Raw genomic sequence first — 12,009 nt, 5'->3', positions numbered from 1 at the left:
TTGCACGAAGTTGAAAACACGATATTCAGCTTATACTTACTTCAGTTTATACGTGCTGTACAAAAGCACAAATAAGTATGATAAAATAATAAGAAACACGAAAAGGAAAAAAGGAAGAAACACGTCAGATTTACACAGCGTCGAAAGTTTTCGAACATCGACAAGGTGAAACGATCATACTATGATATTATACGTTCGCTCGACCGATGAACCACAACACGTACGATAACAAAGCGATTAAGTGAGATCATCTGTAGGCGTTCGAGGAATATTCATTTGGCAGATTTTTAAAGATACCATTATAGTTCCATATTAGGTATAATATTGCGTAGTATTTAATACATTTATAATATTTTATACTGTATATTGCTGTATCGAAAAAATATCAGTTTTAAAAATAGCAATTAAAATTTAATTTGTGAAAATTTGGCAAGGAGAGACTATCTTTGTCTGTCATACGTTAAGTATGACAAATTGAAGTAAAAATATCTACTAAACTAATAAACAATACAATGCTAAATAAATATAATACAATAGTATAATATATATTAAATAATAGTAAATAAATAACAAATAAATACTACTTTTACTTATAAATAGTACTTTTTCTTGGAAATGATGTCCAGCTGGATCGACTAACGTTTTAAGAACACACGTGATCCCATCGAAAAAACCATCGGTGACCTTCGTATGGCTTCTACGCATTCATCTACCAAAAGTCTACTCGCAGATAATTATATTCCCCTCGAAATCATTCAACTTGTACGTGAAATAACTTTAAAATATTATAAAAGACAAGCTAGATGTTACAGGTGATGAAGTTACAGCTGGACCACCCTGTATATGGGACTTACCGATGTCACACGGTGATGGCGATTTTTTTTTTTTTTTAAGAAATTGATCGTTCTACGGATAGCGTACGAAGAAAATGAGGTACATAGCACCTTTTAAAGCAGCACTTTTCAAGAGCTACATAACAATGGGTTTTTAACCGAAAAACACTTGAGAAAGTAAAATTGTGCGCGCTATTTTTCTCAGAATTCTCTTGCAGCGCTAAGAGGAACTTACGATGAGGAAACTGTGCGTCAACTCTTAATCCTCAAATATTTCGCCCTCGAATTTCGCACAGGAAATTGCAGATTGTTTATTGTCTTCGTAAATCACATTCAGAACGTATTTTTTTTTTCATCGATAAGCTAGCAATTTCATCGATAAAATTCTACCTTTATCGTTCGCTCGTTATCGTTAATTTGCGATAATGCTCCTTGGACGTCGTCATTAGCGATTGATTCCTCTTCTTGAACATCTTATTTTTGCTAGTTTTGATTTCGTACGTTCGGCCGGATTATTCAAAAAATTTGCTGTTATTTATCGGGAAATGCGCGATGTTCGAACCTCCTCTCAGCTTATCTCTCAGCTTTACGGATTTTGTAGCTTGCTTCATTTCTATATTTAATCTTTGCTTCGCTACATTTCAAAATTAAAGATTATTTTAATTCCTTTCATTTACTAAGATTGCCGTTTCTCTGAAATACATACGTATGCACATTTGAGTGAAAACAGTTGATGTAGGTACATATTTAATAATTCATATGCAAAGATATTTCCATCTTATTTTTAAACGTAACTAGAAGGTAAATAATTACCTATATCATAAGATTATGAGCGATTTAAAGCGCAATGAATAATTCATTATTACATATGTACACGAAGAATTATGGTCGTATGTTTCTAACATTATACGTGCAGTTTTATCAATAAGTTCGTATCTGAATCTTATTCATAAATTGTTATCTACATACTTTTATCAAATTAACTTTTTACAAGTTTTATACGTTGTTCTTTGCGATATATTGCATAACTTATTAGGTCTTTCTAAGAATTAGAACAAGCTATAGCGTTGAAACGTAGAAGACAGAAAAAATTTTTATTAGGAAGAATTTGTTTATTTTATTTTATTTTATTTTATTTTATTTTTATTATTTTATTTTATTTTATTTTATTTTATTTTATTTTATTTTATTTTTATTATTTTATTTTATTTTATTTTATTTTATTTTTATTATTTTATTTTATTTTATTTTATTTTGTTTATTTTATTAGGAAAAACACATGTTTGTGGGAGTGAAGCGTATCAAAGATTTCAAGGTCACCTCTATTTTTTTTTCGATGGAACATATTTTTTTAATACATCATTCGATGTGTTTTTTCATTCTCTGCAAAAAAGTATTGGGGTACTTGGGTCGAAAAATGGACCTATTTTTGATATATCAATTTTGGTGAAATTAAAATTGAGATATCTTTCAAATTTATATCAGTCATCGACTCAAGTATGTTAATACTTTCTGAAAATTAAGAAATGCATCGAGTGATTTATAAAAAATTACAGAGACAGTTTGAAAAAAGTGTGCAACGCGCTTCGCAACTGCACCGGTGTGTCTGCGAGAAAAACTAGCACGGTAGTAAGATAGAGCGTGTTAAACAGTGCAAACTTTTTCTCTACGACTTTTCTCAATCTTCACTTGCGACGGAGTTATAGCCTGTTCCAGTTATTATTATGAAAATACCCTTTATACTAATATTTTGTTTTGCAATCTAAGATTCGCGTGAAACATTAATTTTGCTAAAAGGATATTTACAACAAAAATTGTTTGAATAGATACTTCTAAATGCATTTGTTCTTTATGTAAAATATCGTTTTACGTCTCTGTGATAACAAGTCACATGCAATTAGGCGCTCTTTTGTTGGATATCCAATCGTAAGAGCCGCCCGGAAGAGTGCTCGACCAATCAGAGCGCTCGACCCGGCAGTGCTGCTGGAAATTCTATATGATGTACTTTAGTCGCCGCTCGTCCTCCACGTTGGAAGGACGTCGTGCGCGTCTGTTTTCCGTCGATATTATATCTAAAAGAACTCGTCTAATCTTTTGGCAAGCTGACGTACTTCTTTCAGTTAGTGTTTATCAAAGAAAAGTGGTCTAGTGCAGTGAACTAAATCTTAAGATGTGGCAATTATAAGTGAAGTGTTGCTATGGTGAACTTTTATTTCACATATTTTTCATCATGACGTATTATCCGGCATCTACAAGCATAGCTTTTTCCTAACTCTCTACGATGTACATACGCATAACGTTTTATATAATCTTGGATGAAAATTTCATTCACACGATGATTGATTCGTAGCTATTTCTCGTGAATTAATGCCACAGTGAAAATTCGACAGTTCGCTCATTTATAATTTTCGCAATATAGTCGGGATTAAAATTCGATCTGATATTTTATTATGTGTTTCATGTATTATTTCGTATGCGAAGCCTGATACTAATCCGAATGCAGTGCAGCTTACTGCAGTATTTACATATCGTATATTCATTTAATGCTTTTAAGAAAGTGATTGCTAATATTGAACACCGGAACAATAAACGTTACGTTTCCGTAATAAACATGCTTTGTCATAAAATTCTTACTTAGAATTTCTAATTTAATACTTTGTGTGAGAAATAAGTAAAACTGTAGAATATTTCTTCAATTTAAATTGGTTAGTTTAAAGTTAATCAATGTTTAATAGATTGGAATGTTTGGAAATCTACTGCCCTTTCGATCAGGTTAGGTTAAAATGATCCTTAGAAAATAATTTCATTGCTTAATTATTGAGATAGATTAATTTGCACCTTCTTTATAGCAAATTAATTGATGTTTTATAAAACAGTAAAGATATTCATTCTAAAAGTTAATTTTATAATTATTAAAAGATACTTGAAAATGTAGATTTGCCTTTCAAAGCATGCGTATTCGAATGAAGTGAGGTTAGGTTTGAAGAATAACATATTTTCTTCAAGTTTCACGACAAAAATGAAAAAGATTCGCATGAGATACATTTATATTTACGAATATCATTAGTTATAATGGGATTGGGTTAAATTAAATCGAAACTCGCATCGATTAGATATTAAATATGTACTGCTCTTCAGGTTATACACTAACTTCACGATACTCTATCGTGTTTTGAACTGTTAAAATAATGCTGTATATCTTTCGTTATTTAACATTATCCAAATGTGAGATAACTTTTGCATATCGTTGTTACATAACTGTATAACATCATTTTATCTTTATAAACATGTCGTTGATAACGTGATAAATTTCAAAGATCCTTGCTGTTAACAGCAATCGAAGATTATTTGTTGTATAAAATTTGACAGAAATATATAAATTTATTCTGGATTCATTGTTTAGTGTTGAATATGTACACGATTATTATATGTATATTGGTATGCAATTAATAGAGATGTGCATATTATGGTTGTAATTGTACAGTTTGAGAACAATGACTAACCGACGTTAATGAGATTAACGCGAATCATTTCATTTTACAAGTAAATGTGATAAAAGTTAAATACAATTTTTCGATTTCTTATTATCGTAAAAAGAAAATTACGGGCTATTCGTCTAAAGAATATAACAATAGTAATTTTATCTGTACTTTAGGCCCATTACAACCTATTACAAGGAGGTTGTTGCCTTCTTATTCCTAATTTCTTACACTATATTATATTGTTAGAATGAGCTCTTAGTTACTGTATTATATTGATATTTTATTGTGTTAACTCTTTCTAAATCAATGGAATAATTTCTTAATAAAATTAACGATCGTATAATTTGTGTGAATGGTTGGCGAACATGGAGGTCGTTTTCGTGATTTCAGAGCTTAAATAGAAATATAACGTATCCAAACCTGCATTAATCAACGGCTATTCTTGCGCTCCGATTATTTTCCACGTTTAAGTACTTTTTTTTGTAAGGAACACTTTAATGGACATTGTAATAAGAAGTCATTACGTTCTATCGTAAGAATAAAATTCTTGCTTTCACGTCAATTATATTTGATGAACACGTGTTTAATAACATTTAAATAAAAGGTGTTCCATTCATTTAGATTCAGCATATCTAAAACATTAGCTATATAGGAAAGACGTGTGATAAAAATCTTTTTTTTTTTTTTTATTGCAAAAACTGACCCAAAAAGTCACCTATTTTTTGCCCCACGATTTTGGAACTGTATTTCGTGTCGAATGATCCTTTATGGTGAAACATTACCACAATAAATTTTCAAGTTGAGCTGACAATTAGTTTCTGAGACATGCGAGGTCAAAGATGTGAAAATCCATTAATGTGTCAGCTCATACGTTTCGACGTACGAACTTTTATGTCAGTTTGATAGTTTAAAGGATAGTTGCTAGAGATTTTGTCAACTGTTAGCAACGAATTTGAACTCAGGTTTGCAAAATGGCCGATTCAATATGGCGTACGACATATTTAAAGAACACCTGCTACAACGACATTTATCTTTTTTTATTTTGATTCGTGGAAATGATGATGGATACATTACGTATGTGAGGATTTCATATGTATATGAATCCAATAATATTGACCATATTCAAGGAACTATGCAATTTTTATCAAGTGACTTGCAACAGCCAATTGTCGGACCACCACTTTCGCGCGTGTAGTAATACTCTGTGATTAATTCTCGTCTGGTTTTAATCTTATCGACAAGTATGAAAATGCGGTGATGTTTCCCGCTATAATAAAATAATTATTATCGAAACCACAAATAATTATCGCAATTAAAATAATTATTATTAAAACTATAAATATTACTTTAGTTTCGAAAATTCACTTTATAACTTTTTACATTGCGAATATTAGATCAAAGTATTATAAAAATTACAAGTCGAAGCGTATGAGCTTTAAAAATCTTTATTTATATTTCAAATATTAAATATTTAAAAATCTGACATAATCAGCATGAATTTTTTCACTGATTTGAAACAATCGTATCTCACCTAAGAATTGATGAAAAAATTAGCTGTGCAGATGTTAGATTTTTGGAAATTTTCATTTAGCAATAAATTTTTCTTGAGGGGTGGACAAAGGAAAATTCTCAAATAGTTGAACAGACGTTGATAAACGTTCGTTTCTTGTAAAAATTGGCATTTGGGCGTGCCAAATTCACTAAGTTGGGTTACTGTCCTTTGACTGTTCAACTGCTAATTATTATTCGGCAATGATAACTTCTATCAATATTTTCTTGAGTCTTCCTTGTACTTTTTGGCTGGTTTTTTTTAATTCTTTAATGAGGGGACTGTTGTGATCTGCATTTCGGTTTTCGTGTTTTGCTGCATGAGAACCAATCACGTGCTTTATGAATGATATCTTAAGTTCTCAAGATCATTCGAAGGTGCGTTTGTTATGATTTGAAAGAAGGACATTGAACATTCCAAAGACGAAAGATCGTCTGGCGACGATATCTTTTTTATTTTGTAACACCAGTTATGCATGTAAAATTAACGATATAAAATTTGATTGTATTGCTAGCCTCTAACTTTTACGTCTAAGGACCTTTTTTTACTCGTTTACGTACACTTAACAGAAATTTAAAAAACGTAACCATTGCTTGGAAATTACTGTATATTTTTTATCTTCTCAGATACATTGATAATGATTAAAATGAAAAATACGATAAAGGGAGAGCAGCCCATACATGAAATTATAATATCGTTGTTTGTCGATTATACTCTCGGAACATCTGCAGCTAATATTGATATCGGGAGAACCAGATAAAACCTAGCGACAAAAGTTAAGAAACATGCCTTGTTTGAATTATATAACCACTTTTAATAAAGCTAAATAAAAAAATAATGTAGGAAGGCGTTGAGCAACCCTTGGGTTTGATGACAGCATGCCATCTGTGTGGCATTAATTCAATTAATCGAACATAAACCCCAGTCGGTATATTACATCATGATTTCATAGCTTTTGTGTTAATTACTTTTTATTTATAATTAAGTATAATTTAATTTCCCAACTGGCGTCTAACGTACAATCCCACAAATATTCAGTTGGGTTCCAGTCAGGAGATTCCCTTAGCCACTTAATCATATCAACATTCTGTTGCAGAAGAAATGTCTTGATTAATTCAACGTTTCAGGTCACTATCGCGTTGCCATTTTCTCGTTTGCAAATGGCGATATACACTTTTGTAAGATAACGCGATTCACGAATTTGTTGTTGTTTCTCTCATGTGTATTAGCGGACCAGGGCTGCCAACCCGACACCGCGTTACATTATCACTATCAAGTTTCACTTTTGGTTTTAGATATTTAACGTTAAAACTTATTGTATGTTCCTGTATGGTCTGCTATCCCTTTATGGGTATTTTTAGTTCTATTCAATATATCTCAGAAGATAAAAAAAAATATAAAGTAATTTCCAGGGGATTATTGTATTTCCTAATTTTTATAGTAAGTGTATGTGTAATGATCGAGACCGTGAGAACTCTTCCTTTTATTCCTTGTATTTATACCATATATACTCCATTTACATTTTCGTTAAGTCGTTCTTCTTTTATTACATATATGAATTATGTGAATCCTAATTGATGTATTACGCTAACAGGAACTATCTAAACATATCCAAACACTCTTTGTATGCAACGTTCGCAACGTCGACGATATTCTTCGAATAAAATGTCACAGATCCACGCTAACCATATTCGTCAAAGACGCCAATATCATTGTCGTATATATAAAATGAATGTTACGTTGATCTTTAATTCCATAGCAAAGCGTCGTTTATCAAGCTCTCTGATAAAAGCTTCTCTCGAGGCTATGAAAAGTTTTCTGAAATATATATTTATTTGTTTAATCTACCCGATGGCCTGACTATGACACGATCGCCGTAATACAACACAAATTATTTGTTCACGTTCGCCTGCTATGTGCTATCGCGTGCAGTTTCAAGTGTTTGTTGTTTCAAAGATAGCAGTAACGTATTAGTGAATTTGATCGAATCCTTTGTATATCAGAGATACAATTTTTGTTTTTCCGTCGAAATCTTCCGCGAAGTATTGTTATTAGCAACGAATTCCTTTAGTGTTACATGGAAACGGGCGCTTATTGTAGAATGATATATAACGTGAGGTGCCCGGTATCATTCGTTTAATACTCTTCCAATTTTTCCGTACATTTTCAATATCGTTGGCATATTTACAGAATAAAAAGGTTTATGAATTTATTATTCACGTTAATTAATATTGTTTACTTTTATAAGTTTCACTGTTGATTTTTTAGTTTCGCTATAAATTAATATTATACATTTACGTTAATTCTGATTAAATTTCAAAATTATACTATATTTTTCATCGAAAGTTTATTTCTTCAATTTCATGATTACTCTTGTTCGTTACATAGATATAGTTAGTTTCACTTAAGTTTGATCATAATATTATGATTTTGGTATCTAGAGATAATATTAACACTAACCTTACCAGGCTCGTTCAAATGACCAGTTTCAACGTTTCATTTAAAATTGTACATTCATTGTTATGTCTTTCGTTTGTCTAACTTTATATAAATTCTTACATTAACAAAAATTGAGAAATGGATTAATCAGATAAGATATTACTATTGTCCTCTTTTATTACACTGTCCCATTCAATACAGATAATTTATGAGGGACACAAAATACTCTTCTTTAAGAAGCAAAAGATAAACCATGTAAACATTTAGACTATCATTTATGATAGCTTGTCAGTGTTATCGATTAGAAGTTGAATGGTCTTTTAAATTTTGTTATGTCTTGTGCGAAACAAAAATGCCCTAGTATGTTCTTGCTGTATTTTTTTTTTATAGTAAGTATCATTATATATATATATATATCTTTCTACAGTTCTGTATAGTGTAATTATTCTATATAATTACTAAGATATGTATACTGATAATTTTACGTTAAATTCATATAATGAGCGAGATTCATAACGGCAAATAATTTAACTTCGCCCTGAGAGGTTTTTTTCATACAATCGTAGATAAAACAGATACCTAGGTGATCTCATTCAGTTGAGTGAAGCAACGAGTTAGTCCGTGGTTGAATTCGCGACTTATCAGGGAAAGGAATTTCTCAAGTCTTGTAGTCGATTTTCTCAGAGAATTGCGCAACAATCAATTAGACGATGAATTAAGCTTTCCTTGTTAAAGAAAAACCGTGTAATTCTTTAGACACGTCCCCTTTCGAGTAGTTCAACGCTTTCTCATAGAAATAATCCGTCAGCTAAATGGAATAGGAAAAGAAAATGCGATACGTATAATGGTTTATTGTTTTCGAAATTACGGTGCGGCTCTTTCACACCAATTTATTGCCAGCAATTTAATTAATGCATATAATTTAATCAACGTGCACAGAAATTCTACGTTATAATACTCGATTTTCGCTTGTTCTTCGGATCGCAGAAAAGTATAAGAGATGTATTAAAATTAATTGTAAAATTTGCGGGATGCTTGCTATCGATGATAATCGTAAAAAAACTGTGATATTATATTTTTTGATTAATTTTGATTCGTTATTAGCTGCCAAGCAATAATCATCAATCATACAGTGTTTTATTTTCGTTTTCAACCTCTTATCTCGTTGAAGAAATTCCAAAAAATATGCGGACGTCTGTTAGAACCTTTATTTATTGTAGCTACAGCGTGTTTAAAAAATGATGGATAGAAATTTGGGTACAGCAGGAAAATTATTCAAACTTATATTGTTAATATGCACGTTACTGACATGTAATTTATTTTAACATTAACACATTTTAGTCTAATACCGTCTAATTTTCTCTGATACTGTAAATTTGTATCATAAATATGTATATTGAAAATATATTATCATAATTCAACCGAGGATATTTATGCAAATTTTTATTTCTGAATGCAATTAAGGAAATAAAATGAATACAATTAATACAATGCAATTAATTCATGTAATGAATACAATACAATACAATTAATTCATATAATGAACACAATACAATTATGGAAATAAAATTGAAGATTCGTCTCACATTTGTCCACCAAAGTAGAGAAAAATGTTTATATTTGATATTAACGATAAAAAAAAGTTGCATCAGAATAGATGTTCAAAATGGCGTGTACGAAATTCTAACACTAATACTATGAAGTGTTCCCACTATCATAACGAATACTTTGGATTATTTTATGTACTTTTGCGTCTTACGTGAATCTTGTTCCTTTTCAAACCTCTAAGTTTCCCATAGATCTATCAAAATTCGCAGACTAATTACAATAATGTAATCTCGGTATATTTAAACACGTTTGATATTTCGTATGAAACGCGTCTATGTTTGTGAATTTCATGGCGAACGGTTTGAACATTTGTTCTGCTTTTAGTTTTCTATCGATAAGGTAGTTCCCTAACCAACTATGCTAGTCAAATTGGAGTTGATTAATAAATGCTAAGTATAAAGATAATATAATACTCATAACTAGTATGATATGAAATAATAATAATAATTTTTGACATCATTTGTATTTATCTTGGAAAGCCAAAAGTTGATATAAATAATTGTAATATGAAGATAGAACATTAAATCGACTGGTATATTTAATTGAGGTAGCAGATCTGATGATATCGTCAAGTTGAAAAGAAAGTATCCAACAAGAAAGAAAAATATCGATCTCGAATTGTTAAAAGGAGGATAGAGAAGTAATAATTATGAAAGAAAATTTGTGAAAAACTTGAGAAAATTATTTAACAACATTGGATAAATTAAACTCAGAATTATATTATTTAATATCTTATGTGACCTGAATTGAAGATTAGTTTTGCTCGAAATTTGAGAGTAATCTTGAATTTTGAGATTTATTTAAGAGCTGTCTTAATATTTATATGAACTGTGAACTGCTTTTCTCCTACTTTGACACATAAAAGTTGTGATCAAATTTTTACGCAATTCTTTTAAAAGAATTCTTTTAAAAGAATTCTTTTAAAAGAAGCCCTCTATATAGAATTCTATCGTTGTTTCATAGTTACATTTTTTTTTTTTTTTTTTTATTAACATTAGCATTAATTTCATGTTGCAATTGTAATTTCTGATCGTAGAGATATGTATAATTGGTCCATAACAATGTGATCAGTTTATCGGCACTTATATACCTGATATCAGTTGGTCAATCGCACGTATTGAAAGTTCCGAGTATTTATATTCTTATCGATGCGATCTAAATGATTTTTATAAACAGCGCCGTGATATACTTTCAATTGTACATTAATATCTTTTGATGAGATATATGTGCACGCTTTATTTATTTTGATAAAACAATGAAATAGGTAACACAAGGTATCTCAGTTCCAAGTAATTTTGCACAGGTACGAAATAGTATTAGTTAATAGGTCACACAACATGACATGGTCGATAAGAACGATATATTTGCAAAACTATAATCTTGTTTCTTATACGCAGGTGAAGTGGAAATCATAATACGTGAAAAAAAAGAAAACATTTGATATAACATTTTTCCACCCGAGGCTTCGTTTTCGAGAAAATCGAATTCGAAAATTTAATAAGTATCCTTAAATTTAAATAATTCCAGACCGAACAAGAGTAAACAATCGACAGGAGCTTAAACTTCATGTGTAAATATGTAAATGTAGAATAGAATTTTTTCACAATACGCTTCGTTTTTTTTTCTTTTTTATTTTTTGAGAAAAATAAATTTGAAGACGTATCACGCGCCTGTATCAAACCAGTTCGTAATTAAACATTATTTCCATCAAACGTTAGTTCCTTCAAAATGATGCCTTAAACGGGAAAATATTATTCAACATTTTTTACTTATTTTCACGTGTATAATAACCTCGTGTTGATTGTTTACTCACACCTAGTCTTAACCAAGTTAAGGTATACTTGGCAACTTTTCAAACTCGATTTTCTCAGAAATGAATCGTCATATGAAGAAATTTTATTGTATATTCTCCATTTAATTTTTTCTTTAACCATAATTAATCTTTAATTATGTGTGGCGATCTGTTGTATAAGCACTCGCCGTACGTTGAGTACGTTGCCATTGAGAATGTGGCTACGCAATTACCATTTGTATCAACCAACAGGGGGCGATCTGATCGCCCAATGGGAGACGCGTTTCGAATAACACGTTAGCCAAT

General features: G+C 30.6%; 1 protein-coding gene across 2 annotated transcripts in view; it reads left to right on the top strand.

Moving 5' to 3' along the window:
- LOC132915227 (trafficking kinesin-binding protein milt) overlaps window positions 1–12,009 on the top strand; it is a 104,129-nt gene that overhangs the window by 44,308 nt on the left and 47,812 nt on the right. The window contains exon 1 of one of the 2 annotated variants that reach the window (XM_060974997.1): window positions 2,842–3,034. The exons of the other annotated variant lie outside the window; for it this stretch is intronic. The gene's annotated coding sequence lies outside the window, so the exon portion shown is untranslated. Of the gene's footprint in view, window positions 1–2,841; window positions 3,035–12,009 lie in introns of those variants that run through there. 2 annotated transcript variants of the gene reach the window in all.

Source organism: Bombus pascuorum, chromosome 16, assembly GCF_905332965.1.
Source record: "Bombus pascuorum chromosome 16, iyBomPasc1.1, whole genome shotgun sequence".
NCBI classification, from domain to species: Eukaryota; Metazoa; Arthropoda; class Insecta; order Hymenoptera; family Apidae; genus Bombus; species Bombus pascuorum.
Note: the sequence above shows the minus strand (reverse complement) of the source record. Positions and strands in the feature narration are given on the sequence as shown.